We start from the raw sequence: 17,837 nt of genomic DNA, 5'->3' as shown, positions 1-17,837 counted from the left end.
TACTATGAATCCTAAATATTCAATCTGACGTTTGAAGAATGCACACTTCTTCATTTTTGCATACAGCTTATGAGACCTCATTGTCTCCAAAACAATCCGTAGTTGAGGTTCATGATCTTCTTCCTGTTTAGAATAGACTAAAATGTCGTCGAAGAAGACAAGTACGAAATCATCAAGATATGGCCTAAAAATATCCTGCATTAACCTATTGAAAGTGGCAGGTGCATTTGTAAGTCCGAATGACATAACCAAGAATTCAAAGTGCCCATATCTTGTATTGAAGGCCGTTTTTGGAATATCCTCATCCTTGATCCTGATTTGATAGTAGCCTGACCTGAGATCAATTTTGGAAAAGATCTTTGCACCTTGAAGGCGATCAAGAAGCTCATCTATTCTAGGAATAGGATACTTGTTCTTGACTGTTGATTGATTCAACCCACGGTAATCAATACATAGTCGAAGTGTCCCATCTTTCTTTTTCTGGAATAGGACTGGAGCTCCTCATGGTGAATTGCTAGGCCGGATGTAGCCTTGGTTTAACAGTTGCTTGAGTTGTTCCTTCAACTCAATAGCTTCCGATATAGACATTCTATAGGGTCTCTTTGCAATTGGCGCAGCTCCTATTACTGGCTCGATCTTATGATCTACTTCTCTTTGAAGCGGGTGTTCTGTTAACTCTTTAGAAACTACGTCCACATATTCCTTCAGCCAAGTGACCAATTCACCTTACTTCTTTATCAATATTCATAGTCAATACAATCGGAAAAAAAGTTTTATTCCATTCATATCAGCATAGCCCTTTCGTGGTATAGTTATTTCTTGGGGCGATGGAACAAGTTAATACATTAATTCGAGCAGAATAAGATATTATTGCATTCAGCTACAGGAACTGAGTAGTAGTACGGATTGGGGTCATTGATTTTCAGGAATCGATAGTTCACTGGAAGATTAGGGTATCTCTTCCTTCGATATCCATTCTTCTCACGACGCCCCAAAACCTTGATTCGGTCGGCAGGGATTCTTTGAATCACTTCCCCGTACACATACTTATTCCGGTTAACCCTTCGACCTCCGACCTGTAGGGTCGCGTTTGCGTGAGCCTCAATAAAGACGAACAGGTTCACGATCTTCAAGTCCTCCATCCACTTGATTCTCTTCAAGTTAATTTGAAGGTACGCAGGTTGATAGGCAGTTATGTAATAGATCCCTGTAACACCAACCTGGCTCTGATACCAACTGTAACGTGTCCACTAGAATCCTCTAGGACACGTCTTAGCAGTCCATCGGAAAGGTTGTCTAGAAAACTCCACCCGGCACTCCCACGGAATGTTGCGGGTTTTGCAATCTAGGACTTTCCGCGTCTGCCACGTAACGGAAGCGTCCTGGCCGTTCCCACTAGGATCGACTGGAATTGTTTGGTCATTGTACTAACAGCGACTAGCGTCAGACCTGATCGAACTACTTTACGTAGAAACGCCAGGTCTGAAGCGGATTCATGCTGCACTTGGTTCAAGGAGAATGGGAAATGAGAGGGATGCAAGGCTTGACCTCTCTGCCAAAAGGCATAGTCCCATTCCGTTCCCCTAAAACAGCGTGAATCGGGTAATCGGTAATTCCAAGTCATCATTCTCTCTACTTGTTTCGGTGATGTTGATCATCCTTCTGTTCGTCGAAGACTTTGAGAAAAGTTCCCGGCTAACCGGGACCACCCATCCATAGGACGGACCCATGGTCCATCCTCCGCACTTTCCTCGGTTTGTTTTAGTTATGTAATTACCTACCACATTAGTTTGACATATACAAACAGCTTCTTTGAATTAACCCTGTTATGCACCGGTTCCTTCACGTAATCTTATCACAGGACATAAAGAAAACAATGCCAAACAACTTCTTTATTATCATTTTATCCTTTTATCTTTGAAATACAAGGAGTTTCGCCCGTAGGCATATTCATAATCCGCCCGAAGGCTATCCAGTAATCCACCAGGGATCACTAATCCAAGTTTCCGCCCGTAGACTAGTATGCGGGCCTCGAGATCCAATCTCGAGTCACGTTAGTCTCTTGTGCAGGGCCGGGAAGGCGAGGGATTTACAGCCAGAGCCCCCCCTGGCACCCAAGCGTCCTCCTGCTCCAAGTAGAACTCAACGGAGAGACCTCTCACGGCGGGTTCGGTCCACGTTCCCGGCACGGTTCACAACCCCCTTGGTTAGGGTTAGGCAGGCAGTCGGGGGTAACTGAAGCTGCCTCTCCCTTCAGGCTTCAACCTGAAGTATTTAGATATGTTTTCCTCCTTTAGTTCATTGAGCAAACAATGCAAACAGTGCTTTTCTAACGGTTACAAGCACAAACAAATTCCAATGGTCTTTGTGGCTGGCAAACTGTCAAGGAATGACTTCCTTTCCTCCGAATGCAATCCGCATTCGTTCCGGAATCAATTGCAACTTGGCAAGATTCCTATCATTCTTGGGTTAGGGTCATACCCTACCCATACTTTAGTGTTTAGTTGTGGTAGGTTCCAGCGACCATGTCGCTTTGGTTTATAGTCTGGTCATTTGCTTCAAGGCAAATACTTAACTTTCCTTTTCCTTGGCAAATTATTCCAAAAGTGAGTAACAGGATGATTAGACATCCTCCAAATCATTCCTAATTAGGTTGGCCCATGGTTCTAGAAATATGCAACTCCGTCGGAGTTTCATCATGATCCTTAGGATAAAACCTTAGATCATTTCATACATGAACATCCAATTGCTTCGACATTTTGTGAACGTGTGTAGGATCCTTAGAATCACGGTTTTTGTCTGAAGCTAGGTCAAATTGCACTAAACCCTAGTTAACACTTAGGATTCCTATCATATCGACTCAATCATGTCCATACAAATCCTTGTGGTTCAGATTACTTAGTCAATTCAATTATACCTATCTTGCGACGAGGATGATCCTTCTAAAGGTGATAAACTAAATCTAACGGAGAGCAATAGATACAATTCCACCAATACGCGTAAACATGCGATTGATTGCCTCTACGTATCACATGGTTCATGATAACTTTATCTTTCCTTGGTAAGGTAAAATGCTTGCCAATCTGTACGCTAACTTTCCTAGGTCCTGCTAGGATTTACCAATTAATCATGCCTACTACTTTGTAGTCTATACTCGAATCCTGTGCTTTGACGAACCATGCAATCTTTCCTAAATGCGGTTTCTAATGAATGACGTTATCGCATGATGACTATGCAATATGCAACATTCTCCTAGCTACGAAGTAGTTAATGAAACTTATACAAAGCTAGTGTTAACTTATTCCATCTTACATGCTATTTGCAAGACCATACGTTCATTTTAGTATTCTATTATTTCTTTCCGGATAATACCTTATGGTGCTAACCTTTTTCCTATGAAATCATTGCGAGAAGTATGTTGCCTAATGTGCGGCACACACTTATTCCTACCATGTCTATGACGAAAGAGAATGCATTTATAAATTCCATTTCTTTGCCTAATTTTAGACTCATTACTTTGATAATGCACCAAAAAAAAACTACATGCCACTAGCCTTCTACTCGTTCAAATTCATGACATAATTCAACCTTGCCTAATGTTTCCAAAGATGCTTTATCACATGTATTTCTTTCCAATTTCCGTATGCATTAAAATTAAGTGAAAAAAAATGCAATTCCTTTTATGAGCTAAGCGCGCCTAATCATGCGAGAATAACTCGAAGGAACCTGGACTTGAGGAGTCGGGGAGATGTCCACTTGTACATTCGGAGATGAGCCTTCCGCGGTCGCACCTTGCGATCTTTTTGGGGCCATTGTAGACGTAGATTCGGTTTCCGAATTCGCTTTCGTCGTCTACGGATTGTTTTGCCTTGACATGCAACCTTCCGGCCTTTGCCTTTCCTCGTAGGCGGAAGATTTCTTTACGGAATGTCGCTTGCGGTAAAGGGCTTTAAAGACTTATTGCGGGAAGCCTTTCCCGACGGTCTAGTGGGGTTCTTACAGCTTCACCTTTCCCCTTCAAAGTTCCGGGAAGGGGGTATTAATGGATCTTTGGGGAGATGTCGTGGGAAAGGGCCTTTGGGAAAATGGTGGGAAGGCCCTTTAAGGAGGCCCCTCTTAGAAGCTTCCAAAGAAGCTTCTAAGAAGCTTCTGACTTCAGCAGCTACATGGAGGGGTCGTGAACAGCGTGGCGGGCGGGTGGAGGCTGTCTGGCGGCTGTGGCGGAGGGGGATGGCGCTGGCGGACAGGTCGGACTGGGGCGGCAGCTACGGCAGCTGGCGGCAGCGCTAGCGGATTGGCGACCTCCTCCTCCTCCGACCAGCACGGCGACAGCTTCTCCCTTCAATTCCTCCTCCACAGTCTCCTCTCGCACAGTCTCCCCTTCTAGCACACCCCCTTGCCAGGGGGGTGTTTATATAGGCAGGGGGTAAAAGAGGGCATCCACCACGGGGCCCCCTTGCATGGGTCCCCACCCCCCATGCAGGCCACGTCTGCCATATCCCCATCCTCCCCACACTTCCCCTTCTCCAGCCATGCATCGGCTGGAGAAAAAGGGGAAAAATAAAAAAATTTGCTTTGAATTTAATTAAATTGTCCCTCCCAAGAGGGTGTTTTTGCGGGTCTTGCGGTTTTGATCTCCCGGTCTTGATTTACCAAAGCGGAGGACCCCATTTCATGCGCGCGGGTCACACATTACACTGTCCATGATTTCAATGCAAGAGATACCCTTTGCACAGGGTTTATACGGTGTGCGGAAGGTTAATATTTACGGTACGGTTACGCGGAAATATTACAGAATACCTCATCTAGTGGAAGGATTACCCTGAAGAGGATGCCACTTGGATGAATGAAAGTACTCTCAACCAACAGTACCCCCAGATTTTCTCGAGATGAGGACATCTTGATTCCTCTAAGGGGGAGAGAACGTAATATTTCCACTACAAAATATTCAAGACCCTAAATCTTGCACAAAAGCGGTTCAAAGTAATCTCCCGCAATGTAAAAAACCTTGGGCTAAGTGCTCCCTCCGCGTGCATCAATAGACATCAACCCCGCATCGTGTGTAGGAAGCCGTGGCTCGAAACTGCAAGCCCATGCGGGAACACCCTTTATGGGAAAAGTAAAGGGATAATTTTTGTAAAATTTTTTAATGGATAAAATCCCTCCCCTTCAACCGTTGCATGGCGGGGAGAGGGAGTATGAGCTAAGTGGTGGAGGGGCATGGGGAGCAGGGCATACACCCTGCCAGGTGTGTGGCTACCCTCCCTTCAAGCCTATAAGAACCCCCACCAAGCTAAAGAGAGGGAGAAAAGAAGGGAGATTGTGGAGCTGATGCCATCGCCCTGAGGATCGCGCTGCCCATCTGCCACTCTGCCACACCGCCAGGCCACACTGCCGCCAGGCTACTGCGCCTCCACCTTCATTATCATCATCATCATCATACTCGTTGTCATCTTCACCTCCATTGTCATCATCGTCATTATCTCCCCAATCACACTCTCTCTCCACGCCATCACTTGTGGGACAGAAGCTTGGAAGCTTCTATTAAAGCTTTCCTTAGCCATAGTTCACCCCGTGTCTCGGTTTTTTTTAAAACCGAGTTTGCAAGGCCTGATTCCTGCGAAGGGAAGTAAGTTCGCGGGCAGTAGGGAGTTCAGAAATCGGATAAAGGGCAAGGAGAATTTGCTGAGTCAAGATCTATGTCATCGATGGCTCCTAAGCAAAAGTCACGAGGCACACATGTGGGAGCTTCCAATCCGAGTACGTGAGTGGACAACGCCCCGATTCTTAATGCACAGGTTCTGATAATCACTACAACATATACATGCTATAACGACATTTATAACGACATTTTCTTTATATATAAAAAATATCCCCATCGTTGCTATTAGCGTCGCTACAAAACCGTCGCTATTTGCCTCGCTATTTTTGTCGCTAATTTCATCGGTATTAGCGTCACTATTTAGCGACCCTAATATCGACAAAATTAGCGATGGTTACGAAGGAATTTTCGACGCTAATACTGACGATTGTAGAATTATTTTCCGATGCTGATATCGACGGTTGCAGATAATAAATTTTTTTTGTGGCAGAGCTGCAGATGCAGCCCTGCCACAGTTAGAGCCACACAGGGTAAGAGACAATTCCTGCTGTCAAATAAGTTAGACAATCGATCCCAAATAATGACAAGACTTTGCAAACAAGTACTTTCATAACATTAATTAACACAAATGTGCACTGCATTGATAAAGAAAATAACAGAACTTAAATTGAGAAGTGCTACTGCAACAAAGCAAATATGGAGTCATGCTACAACATAGAAGTCCGAATCATATACACTTTGCTATTACATATGGAGGATAGAGGCCATAAGGCCTTACATAATACAAGATGAGGAGTAATCCTATGTAGCCTAATCTGCTCTCTATTGAAGGGAGTCTGCAACAGCAAATACATATATAATTGTGAGTACCAAATACAAACTGACATATAATGACAGATTTCTCAAATTAGGAATGATATTTATTACTACTTACCGGTCCTTCGCAAGCATAGAGGTTCTCGATCAGGGCACTCAAGCCATGCTTCTCCCTGTATGTCACCTCTAGTGCAATCGGGTCGCGATTCGTAAAACCTTGCTGTGACACACAAACATTGGAAAACAACGTACTTGAGATTCATGTTCGAAATGCATACATCAACATGGATGTCATTAAATTAGAGTACTCTACCCTATTAATACTTACGAAATCTGCCAGGAATGTTGCGTGGCCGCCGCTACCAAGGTGATGCACCGATCCTGCATCCACCAAGCGCACCTTTGCTGCGTCCTTCTATTGCTTCCACTTGTCTGGAGTGGATGTCGGCTCATCCTGGAGATTACTCTAGTCCTCTGTATCTAGCAACTCTAGCTTTTATTTTCCCTGCTTGACTGCTTCGCGTGCATCAGACCGCCTATGCGGCTGATAGTCATGCATATGCGTCATCATCCACCCTCTCGAAAATCTATCATTGCTAGAGGGCTGAGAGAACTCTCGATACAATGTATCGATTATGTACTCCTTGCTAGCATCTGGGATCTCCTTCCACTTGTCTGTAATGTTGTGCCAAAATACTTGTTGGCACAACTCATGCATCCTAGAGATGACAGCTTTTCCATCATCATTCATGTATAAATGGCCAGAGGCCTTATCTATGAGATACGAGTAACCTGCAAGATTTTGCAAACGGGTACTTTCATGACATTAATACAAATGTGTCAAACACAACTTGAATTGATAAGTGCTACTATGAAAAAGAATGCGAAAATACATACCTGGAGGAGTGGGTTTCGTGTACTTCTTGTCGGCCCTAGGAGTGATCGATGGGGTGCGTGAAGGAGTGGAAGCAGTAGACATCTACCCAGCACCGCTAGTGAAAGACGGTGTCAACTCCCTGGTGGCAGTGCGAGTGGGAGAGACTGCATCTGGATCCCCACAACAGGATCTACCTCCTCCTCGACTACGTGACTCTGAAGCAAAGCGAGACCTGCGACTGCATCTACTAGAGACCGAAGCATCGAACCATCTAGAGTCTGCCAATCGTGCTGAGGTGGAATGGGAAAGCTGTGCATTGGCTCTATCTCTAACCCGTGCTAGCTGCTTTGGTGAGAAACGCGCTAGCATCGCATCAATGTCGTCATCTGTAAAATCCTGACTCATCCTGCCGTCCGTGCCCAAATCCTAAACCTACGCATACAAGGAAAAATAAGTCAATTAGATAATGAATTGCAAGACTTAATTTTCAAGAGTTAATTTTAAAATAGTAAAAAATTTTAGATAATACAAAACACCATACTCCAAAAACATACAAATTGTCCTAACCGATTTGCAAAAAGTGGCATTGCTGTAGTGGGAGGAACGTTTTGATTGAGTCACTTTTGTTTAGGGTTCCACAATCTCATCTTGACATAGCTCAGTATACACCAGGAGATCTATACAAAATTCTCCACAAAATGAGGACTCTACTTCATTTTCAAAAAACCCATCCTCTATCTCCTCTATCTCCATAGGTGAGATGTCTTGGTCCTCCAGGCGGTTCATCCTAGTTTCTTGTATGCCTTCTGTCATTGCCGTTATTAAAGGTGTCTCTTCTACGATCGGTATGGGGGTTATTTGGTTAGGGCCTCATGTAGCCATCTAGTGGACATGAGTAGAGGCATCTTCTCTAAGCCCTTCGGATATTGAATGGGCCGTTGCCGCGTACTCCGTTGAAAGTCAGATCTTGTAGACTCTCGCTCAGCTTGAGCATCCTCATACCGTTGCAGCCACTTCTCCATCGTAGCGCTATGCAGCATACAAAATCGGTTCACCTTGGACTCCATGGATGTGTCCATCTTCTTCTCTATTCCATTTCCCACTAGGACATCTCCATTCAGATGATCATCCTCCTTAAGTGACCATATCAAGCCTTTGTCCTGGTCCACAGTGGACAACCACTCAGAAATGTACACCAAGGCCTCCGACACTAACCAACCTTCAGTCACGCTACCCTCAGGATGAGCCCGTTGTTGCACAAATCCCTTTAAGGTCTTCATGAACCGTTCAAGGAAAACATCCATCAACTATGGACTGGACCTGCAACCTGCAATTCATCTACAATATGCACTAGAAGATGGGTTTGTATCATGAGCATGGTAGTGGGAAGATACTTCTCCAAGAGACAAGCAGTCTCTATTGCCATGTATTTTGCGGATTCAATTTGATGATGTGTGAATCTCTTTTTGGGAGACAAACTGAACCAACTCGGACAATTTGTAAATGGCTATCCGTACCTATGATGTCAGAGACCCCGCGATTGCGATCGGCAATATGAACTATGAAAACCATGTAATTAATATTGTGTATAAACAAACGAAGATTCTGAAATGTAATATGCAGAATCATGCCATACACAGCCTCATACCGTACATACCTGACACATCTTATGCCAATCATGGGATTTGAATCCTGTCAGTTGGTCATCCTTTGTGAATGCTGTCTTGAGAGAACGCATTAGGCCAGTCGACGTGCGAAAGGACTTGATGTTTTTCTTTACTCGTCGCACTTCATTGCCAGACCAAACCCAAGGAGCGCGCGGCAATTGCACTCGACCGTCGACGCCACTTACAGGCCAATATGGTTCCATCTTTCCCACTGCTTTCAAATCCATCCTCGCTCCTAGTGTGTCTCGCTGCCCAGTGAGGTGGTCCCATAGCAAGCTACCCACGTTCTTAAAAATGTGCATGGGATCTAAAAGTTGGTTAATTTTCAGTTTTTTCCAATAAGTCAGCTCATAGAAAATTGAGAAGCATCGCATTCCACTGGGAAGCGAGTCTTGGTCCACCATCCTGCGATCAAACCAGCTCAGTGCATTCATTCTCGTAGGAGGGCGACCAAGAAATCCTTCTCTCATGACATGACCCTCTGGAAAAAAAGCCGATATCCCTCAAATACTATCTTCTTCATAGATTTTGACATATGAGAATCCAACCTTGGTCCACACAGAGGACATGCATGGTAACCTGACGTGACTAGCCCTGCAGAACACACATGTAAAATGAGGCATGTCATAACACCAACATTGCTCAAAGAAAACTAGCAAAATAAGAAAACACGCTTTACCAGAGCATTCTCCATAACCTGGAAAGTCGTGCATGGTCCACATAAGAATTGCTCTTATAGTTGCGGATCGCCTACCAATATGTTTGCTCATGTCCTCCACTACAATTCCCTCCCACAACTCCTTTAGCTCATCAATCAGTGGAGAGAGGTAGACATCCATATTCTTGACTTTGTATCGTCCAGGCACAAGCAAGATGAGCAAAATGTGTCCTTTCTTGGTTGAAAGCCATGGCGGTATATTGTAGTTAACAAGGACCATGGGCCATACACTATAGGAGGTGGAACATAAACCAAAAGGATTTACCCCATCCATGGCAAGACCGAATCGTAGATTCCTCGCCTCCTTTGCAAATTCAAGGAAAGTCTTGTCAATGTGATGCCATGCTTCTGAGTCAGCTGGTGTATGTTGTACACCATTAGTGGATCGATTTTCCGCATGCCATGTAGTCACTTTTGCAAAACTCTTGGTCCAAAAAATGTGACAAACACGTGGTATCTGCGGAAAGTGCCTCAAAACCTTCTACGGAACAGTTTGTCCTTGCAAGTCATTTCGATACCTATCCGCACCGCACTTGGGACATGTGGCCAACAATTCAAACTCTCCCCGGAAGAGAACACAATCATTGGGGCAAGCATGAATGCAATTATAATCCATGCCTAGCTTTCGTAGCACTTGTCTTGCATCATCACAAGACTCAGGCATCGTGTTTTGGGTAGGCAAAATGTAAGATTTCAACATTCTACAAATTGCAATGAAGCACATTATTAGAGTACTACATAGCACATTTTAATGGCTTTTAATAAAGAATCATACACATCATAATATACCTGAATAGCTCTGTCACACTCGCATCACTCCATCCATACTTTGTTTGTATGCTCAACAATGCAAGAAGTGTCTTCAAACGGGATACCCGACTCCCATCATACAATGGAATGGAAACCTCCGCAATTAAAGGATTTTGGAATTTCGAGTCCGTCAAAAGCAATGATTTGATCATGTTCTCTAACTCGGGCTCCAAAAATGCAGGAGGATCGTCCATGTCTCCAGCATTCTCACCGATAGAAGGGGGTTGAGAGTTATCACCTTCTATGAGATAGTTAGTTATCTCGGACGGCATTTGTATAGAACGCGGACGAACCTGTCTTACTAGATGCAAGAGATCTGCAGACTGCAATGTATCGACATGGCCCTGACCCTGTAAAGGACGTTAAGGAGCTAACTTCTAAGAGAACCCCAAATTGTTATACTTAAATCAATCACATGTCATATAGTACGTAATGAGAGAGAACTTACTGCAATCTCGTAATTCAAGACTACTTGGTCGATTATCTCAACTCGAAACTCTTCATACCGTTGCACATGCTCTATGGACAAATGACGTTTCCAACGAATGGCCAATTTTCATTGCGTGCATGGTCAGGGGACACATTGATTGAGCCAAGCCTCACGATCACCACCATGTTGGTCGTGAGTGCTAGACATCTTGACTACGATGTAATGGATGATAATTTAATAATGATTCTATATTGTATATTGGGACCACTCCACTATATATATTTCAGGTCTTTTTTAAAAATATTTCATACCTATCTCTTTGAGTTCGGCTCTAAACTTATCTATCTTTGAGGTCAGCTCTAAACTATGCTCACACACATACATTTTTGTACCTACATTGCAAAGAATAAAAACCAACACAAGAAAAAATTTGAAAATACTCGCTTCCATTTCTCTCTCTTTCAACACTTCCTAACCTACATTGCAAAGCAACACAAACAGGACATACCGTCGTGCTCTCTTCTTCTTCCACGACCTCTTCATGCGGGCAAAGCTCCTCTCCTCACATGCGGCTCGCGGCTTGCTTCCTTGCTCACCTCCCTTTCTCTTTCTCTCTGCCTTCGCGCGCTCATTTGAAAGAAACGTTCGGGTTTCGGCGAAATGTTACCGCAGTAAGACGTTTTTAGTGACGCAGATAGCGACGCTAATACCGACGCCGAAAAAAAACGTCGCTACTTAGCGTCGCTATATGTGTGTACCCTTGTAGTGAATACTCCCGCATGAAAGGATGCATTAAGCATGTCTTTAATTCTTGTAGGAAAATTTAAATGCATTCACTCATTCGATTTACAAGGTTTAGTGGCATGTCTTGCATTTGCTTGCACTTTCGTGGTCATGAGTAGCTACATTTTCGAGCATATGATGCATAAGTTAAAAGATGGAATTTGTGCGAAGGAATCCTTGTTGCATCTCGCAAAGGATAAGGCTTATATTGCATAATGCACTTATGAAATAAATTCTTGGTTGTGGCTCATATAGAAGATAATCGTAGACGCCCATTAAATGATGTCCGAATAGTTGCAATGCATGGAAAGGATTTATGAAACTTGCAATTTGCATGCGATGATAGTTACATTCTTGGTTGGGTTAAGTGAAAAAGGACGGATTAAATCAATGAAGGACTCATGGAATTCACTCATGCATGGAGTTCTTTTATCAAAGTTTGAATGCATCTTCATTAAAAATATTAAAGCTTTGATTTCGTTGCATCAATGTAGGGTTTATAAGAGTTAGCTCTGAATTTTTAATCATTATAGTTTAGGGCAAGGAAAAGTAACGATCCTTGTGGATCTTATAGCTGCATAGAAGGAAAAGGTCTATGGTCTTGAAATCGCATATTTGCGTGGAATGTTATATCTTGAAGTTACTTACATCTTTTAGGGGAAAGTACTTGCAAATTTAGAAGAAAGTATTTGCATCTTTAAAAGGAAAGATCATCTTAAATCATGGGTTGGTTAGATCAGCTAAGTAATTCGTGTATAATTGAATAGCTTACATGAGAATCATAAAGGTATGATAGTTAGTATATAACGATCACCTCAATGTGCTAGGTAGCTATGATAAAATTTTTCCTAGTATCGCACTTGGGTTGCCAACTTAATACTTCCGACCTTAGCGGTCCTACCCATAGTTACGAAGTGTTAGGATTATTTAAACACCGTGCAAGAACGATCTAGGGTTTGCACCCTAAGGATCAATTGACCAAATGCTAGACTTCCGCAAGGAAACTAGGAACCCTAGGGCCAAAACGTTTATCGGCCTAGTAGGGTTAGGTTTTGGATTGGGTCAAGAGGACTCCCAAACCCTACATCTTGACGAAAGGTATTCTTGACCAAGGAATACCGTGTGATGGGAGAAATAATCCCACAAGTTAGGTGCGACACATATCTTGTGCAATAAGTTGCAAGGTCACACGGTTTTGTGTCTAAATCACAAAATAGTATTGCCACTCCTTAGAACAAGGTTGGCGAGTTCTAAGTATAAGTCTAATTTTCAAGAGGATGAATAGTCATCCTGCTACATCACCCTTCCTTGGGGCTGATTTGCCAAGTTAGGGTAATTATGAATTGCCTAGCAAGAAATTGACCAATCAAGTGAGGACAACGGGGTTGTCAAGGATTTGTTGACCATAATATATGGAAACCTAAAGCATTGACAATTTGGGTTAATAGGGCATAAACCTTGACCCAAGGAAAAAGGGTAAACAAGCAACTCAACTTACGAAACCCTTGGGATCTTGCCAATTCACAATTGATCCCAGATCGAATGCTGGATGTATTCGAAGAGAAGGATTCACACCTTAGCAGTTGCCCGTATAAACGACCACTGGAGTGCTTGTGTTTGTACAATTAGGAGCACTGTTTGTTCTTCTTTGCTCACAGAACTAATGCAAGAAAAATAACTAATGCTTTAGGTTGAAAGCCTGGAGGGAGAGGTAGCATCAGTTACCTCCAATTGTCTGCCTGACCCTATCCAAGGGGGTTGTTAGCCGCGCTGGGTACGTGGACCGAACCCGCCACGAGAGTCTCTTCGTGGGTGCTACTTAGAGCAAGAGGACGCTTGGGTGCCAGTGGGGGCTTTGGCCATAAATCCCTTGCCAGTGGATCCTGCACAAGAGGCCGACGTGACTCGAGATGGGATCTCGAGTCCCGCATACTAGTCTATGGTCGGAACATGGTATAGCGATCCCTGAGGATTGCTGGAATAGCCTTCAGGCGAATTATATGATGTATTCCAAAGACTAATTAATAAAGATCAAATGTTGAAAAGGAACTTGCTTGACATTGTTTTTCTATGTCAGTGCCCTAAGTTACGTGAAGGAACCAGTGATTAGTTGGTTAATTAAAGAAGTTGTTTTTGCTTGTCAAACTAAATGTGGTAGGTAATTAGATAACTAAAGCAACCTGAGAAAAGTGCAGTGGATGTGACCTTGGGTTCGTCCTATGGAAGGGTCGTCCCGGTTGGCTGGGAATTTTTCTCAAAGGAATTGATAATGAGGTAACAGTGACCTAGAATCTATAGATCTAGACTCCCGATTTATGTTGTTTTAGGGGAATGGAATGGGACTGTGCCTTACAGGCAAAGAGGTCGAGCTTTGCATCCCTCTTGTTTCCCATTCTCCTTGAACCAAGTGCAGTATAAATCCGCTTTGACCTTGATGTTTTTGTGCAAAGTAGTTCGTCTGGGGCTCAACGCTAGCTACCATTCTAGGAACTTGACCATTAGGAAACCCTGATTTAGGTTGTTCCTAAATGGGAACGGCTGGAATGCTTCTACTTCGTGGCAAACTCGAGAAGACCTGGATCACAAACCCCGTGACATTCCTTGGGAGTGCCGGGTGGCACTTTCTAGACTCTCTTCCCGATGGGCTGCTAAGGCATGTCCTACAAGTGGACAGGGGGACACGTTTCAGGAGAGACTATAGAGAGAAGAGAGAAAGAGAAGGGAAGTCATGAAAGCTATAAGGAAGGGTAAAAGAGACTTGATTATTGATAAAATTGATGCCCTAATTGGATCTTCCAACACCTTAAATACCCCATCAGTATAACTAGGTATTCCCATGCTAACCCATGTCCTACCTATCTATCCCCACTCTTTTACATTCCATCCTAACCACCTTGAAGGTTTCTGCCCTCAAAAACAAAAAGAGGACTTATTGGTGTGGCTCATAGTAGAAAGGGGGGTGTAGAGTACTACTCTATTCAGCATTACAAAGGAGAATACAGGTATGGGGAAGTACAATCTCATGTGTAATTGGGGCATACAAATGTATATATGATGTATACAACATGTGCAAGTTGATAGCATATGAGTTTGGCCACCAATTCTTGACAATTAGGGGTTGGACATCATGTTGTCTAGAATAGGCCTGCTAGAGAAAATTGGTCATAACTTCCTATGGGTAGCTCTGATTGAGGCATATGACATGTCAAAACAAATCTCATGAAGCACACTTTCATCCCATATAGGTGACACTTGATTGTAATTAATGCAAGGTAAAAACTGTTCTAAAATAGTGTGATGTCTGCAAGTTGTATGCAGTGCAGACTAGGGCAAATTTAGCTAATCCTCAGTCGAAATTCCACCCTTGAAGTAGGGGGAGAACTGCATTGGTGAAATGTTGATTGGGGTAGGGCTTTTCCAAGACCATTCTATTCCCTGGGATCAAATTGATAACCTACATAATAAGCATCAAGAGCATAAGGGTCATCCATACAGGCATTCCATACAAGCATGGGTCATCGTGCTACCACCGCGGTCAAAAGAATAATTGTGATCTAATACATCCGCTGTATCATAGAAGTAGTTCATGGTGTCATTTTCAAGCACTAATGGTAGCATAAGATCCTCATTGAGCTAGATGATAGTGTACATTGACTTGTCCATAAACTCATTGGGAACCACTGTGCCAAGTAGAACTAGAGTAGATATAAGGCTGCAATCACTACAACATTCACTGCATCAACCCATAGGCATTTCATGTCCATGAGTCCCACATGCGTGGCTACTATCGGGAATTCAAAGTTAAGGGCATTGGGCTAATGGGGCACATTCTCATGAAGCTCTAGTGAGATGCTCTCATCATGGCATCGTTCGTGAGAAGTATCATGTTGCTCATAAGGATGTGCATGCTGCTCATAGTAATGATCAAGTGGCTGATGATATCAATCACTCTGTTGCTGATAATGATGTTGCTCCCCATATACATACTTGTATATGTTTGCATGATGTTGCACATGTACATAAGACTGTCTAGATGGTTGTCCATGTATGTGACCAAAATGTGGCTCATAATAACATACATGGTCATCAGATGCATGCTGTTGCTCAAAATATGCAAATCATCATATACATCCTAACCATAGGTAGGCACATGATGTTGTTGCCTTTGCACATCCAAACCATGCCAATGGTCATGTTACTCATAATTTCCATGAGAACTCCCATGTTGCTAATCATAATCATGCTAATCCATCCTTTTAATTGTAGCCATTTGAGCAATCTGAGTTGTAAGGGCTTCAAGTTTTTCATTGATTGCCTTGGTTTGTATGTTGGTGACTGGGATGGTTGAGATCACTCCGTCCATTTTAGACATGCATTGATTGTGTTGCTCAATTAGTTGGTTTTGGCTCACAGCTCAAAGAGCTTCTTGTTGCCACAGAGTAGCATTCAATGCATTTATTTGGGGATGCCAAGAGTGAGAAAAGGAACTGGAACTATGAGCCAAGAATCATTTGTTTTTGCAGATACTATTGTCTAAATTTTGGTGCATTTTATCCATCAAGTCCTTATGTCTTTTTGCATCCCCCTTGCATGAAACCACCATGAAGTGTGGAGCAAAGCTCTACATTCTTGGGTCACTAATCTTTCTTTTATCCTTGTCCCCTACCATTGAAGGTGTAGTCCATATAGACCCCTAGTCACAAAATCTAAGATAACTTTAGCTAGGGAGATCCGATCGAGGAAATTTTTGATTCAAAATGGAGGGGAGAGTGCCCTATACAAGGTTATGTAAAACAATTTATGAAAAAATTTATTCAAAATTGGCTATGAACAACTTTCTATGGCTGTAGAAAAGGGGACTATAGCATCCCGCATGACCACTGCCCACAAAAGCGGCTGTAACTCTCCAATGAGAGCTCCGATTGGGGAGATTTTTAGCTCTAGTCAAAGTTATCAACCCCCTTTACGAAAAGATTATGGGTATGTAATATCATGTCTTATATATAAAATTCAGTAATAAGAAATGTGTGGCTGAATTGTGCAGTCCAACACCCTATTTACAACTATGAGAGGCCTATTTTGAACAGTAGATACCCTATAGGGTTTGACCAAGTTATCAAATTGAATGAGGACTTTTGGGAGACCTACTAGCACCCTAGAAGTCTTTCAAATACTTTCCCAAACCACAAATACATTTGTAAACACATGTAGAAGTCTATAGTAGTATGCATAAGCCTATTATGAGCTGAAAGTTGTCCTATAAATCATTCTGGGTTGAAAGTCACTGCCAATATGATCCAAACCATTTCCACCATGGCCAAATGCATTGCCAAAAAGATCATAATGTTGTCAAAAATTATTATCTCGTGACCAACATAAGTGTCACTATCAAACAGGGGCATATACTTGCCAACATAGACATTGGCATACGACTATAAATACCATTGTCAAGTTCATAGACATCTCAACGTAAGCATGAGTAGATGAGTATCACCATAAGTGTAATTGTTTAAAAAAGTAAATGTATCAATATCCTTTGCAATTATGATAGAATCTTTGAGGCATAAGTATACCACATCCATAGTCCAATTATCATCAAAACACCTATCATGCACTCCCATGTATACCACAGTTGCAATACTCCATAATAGTGCACTTTGATTACTTGATGACGAGTCCACAAGGAAGATTGAAGCCTCAATAGTGCCAAAGTGCTAAGCTATCCAAGATTCAAGGAAGAGGAATGTCCAAGATGCAAGCACTATGAAAGATGCTCAACAATGAGAATGAAGGTATAGAGCCAAAATTCCCCAATTTGTAGTTTCCTAGTAGCCTTTTGATACTATAGAAGAGTGCCAGAATGGAGATGTGGGTGAATCTTCTTTGTATAGCTATGATAGAATTCAAGCAAGATCTGCAAACCCAGATCCTAGAATAGATCCACTAAAGAGAGAGTCGTACCTTTCACTTGAGATTTCAAAAAGGCATTTGGAATGGACTTCAAGCAGTTCTATGAGCTGCCAAAGTGGAAGCAAGATATGTAGATGTAGGCTCTTGATCTTTTCTGATTTACGGTGCAGCTTAGCAACTGAAAAATGCTATTCAATGGAGGGCTTGAGTAGCTTAGAAAGGGC

The 17,837-nt window shown here is 42.8% G+C and overlaps 1 pseudogene; it reads right to left on the bottom strand.

Moving 5' to 3' along the window:
• Positions 1–8,812: 8,812 nt before the first annotated feature.
• On the bottom strand, positions 8,813–10,654 carry LOC148017166 (uncharacterized; annotated as a pseudogene).
• Positions 10,655–17,837: the final 7,183 nt, after the last annotated feature.

Source organism: Lygodium microphyllum, chromosome 22, assembly GCF_053477565.2.
Source record: "Lygodium microphyllum isolate KBCC chromosome 22, Lygodium_microphyllum_v1.1.10, whole genome shotgun sequence".
Lineage (NCBI taxonomy): Eukaryota > Viridiplantae > Streptophyta > Polypodiopsida > Schizaeales > Lygodiaceae > Lygodium > Lygodium microphyllum.
Note: the sequence above shows the minus strand (reverse complement) of the source record. Positions and strands in the feature narration are given on the sequence as shown.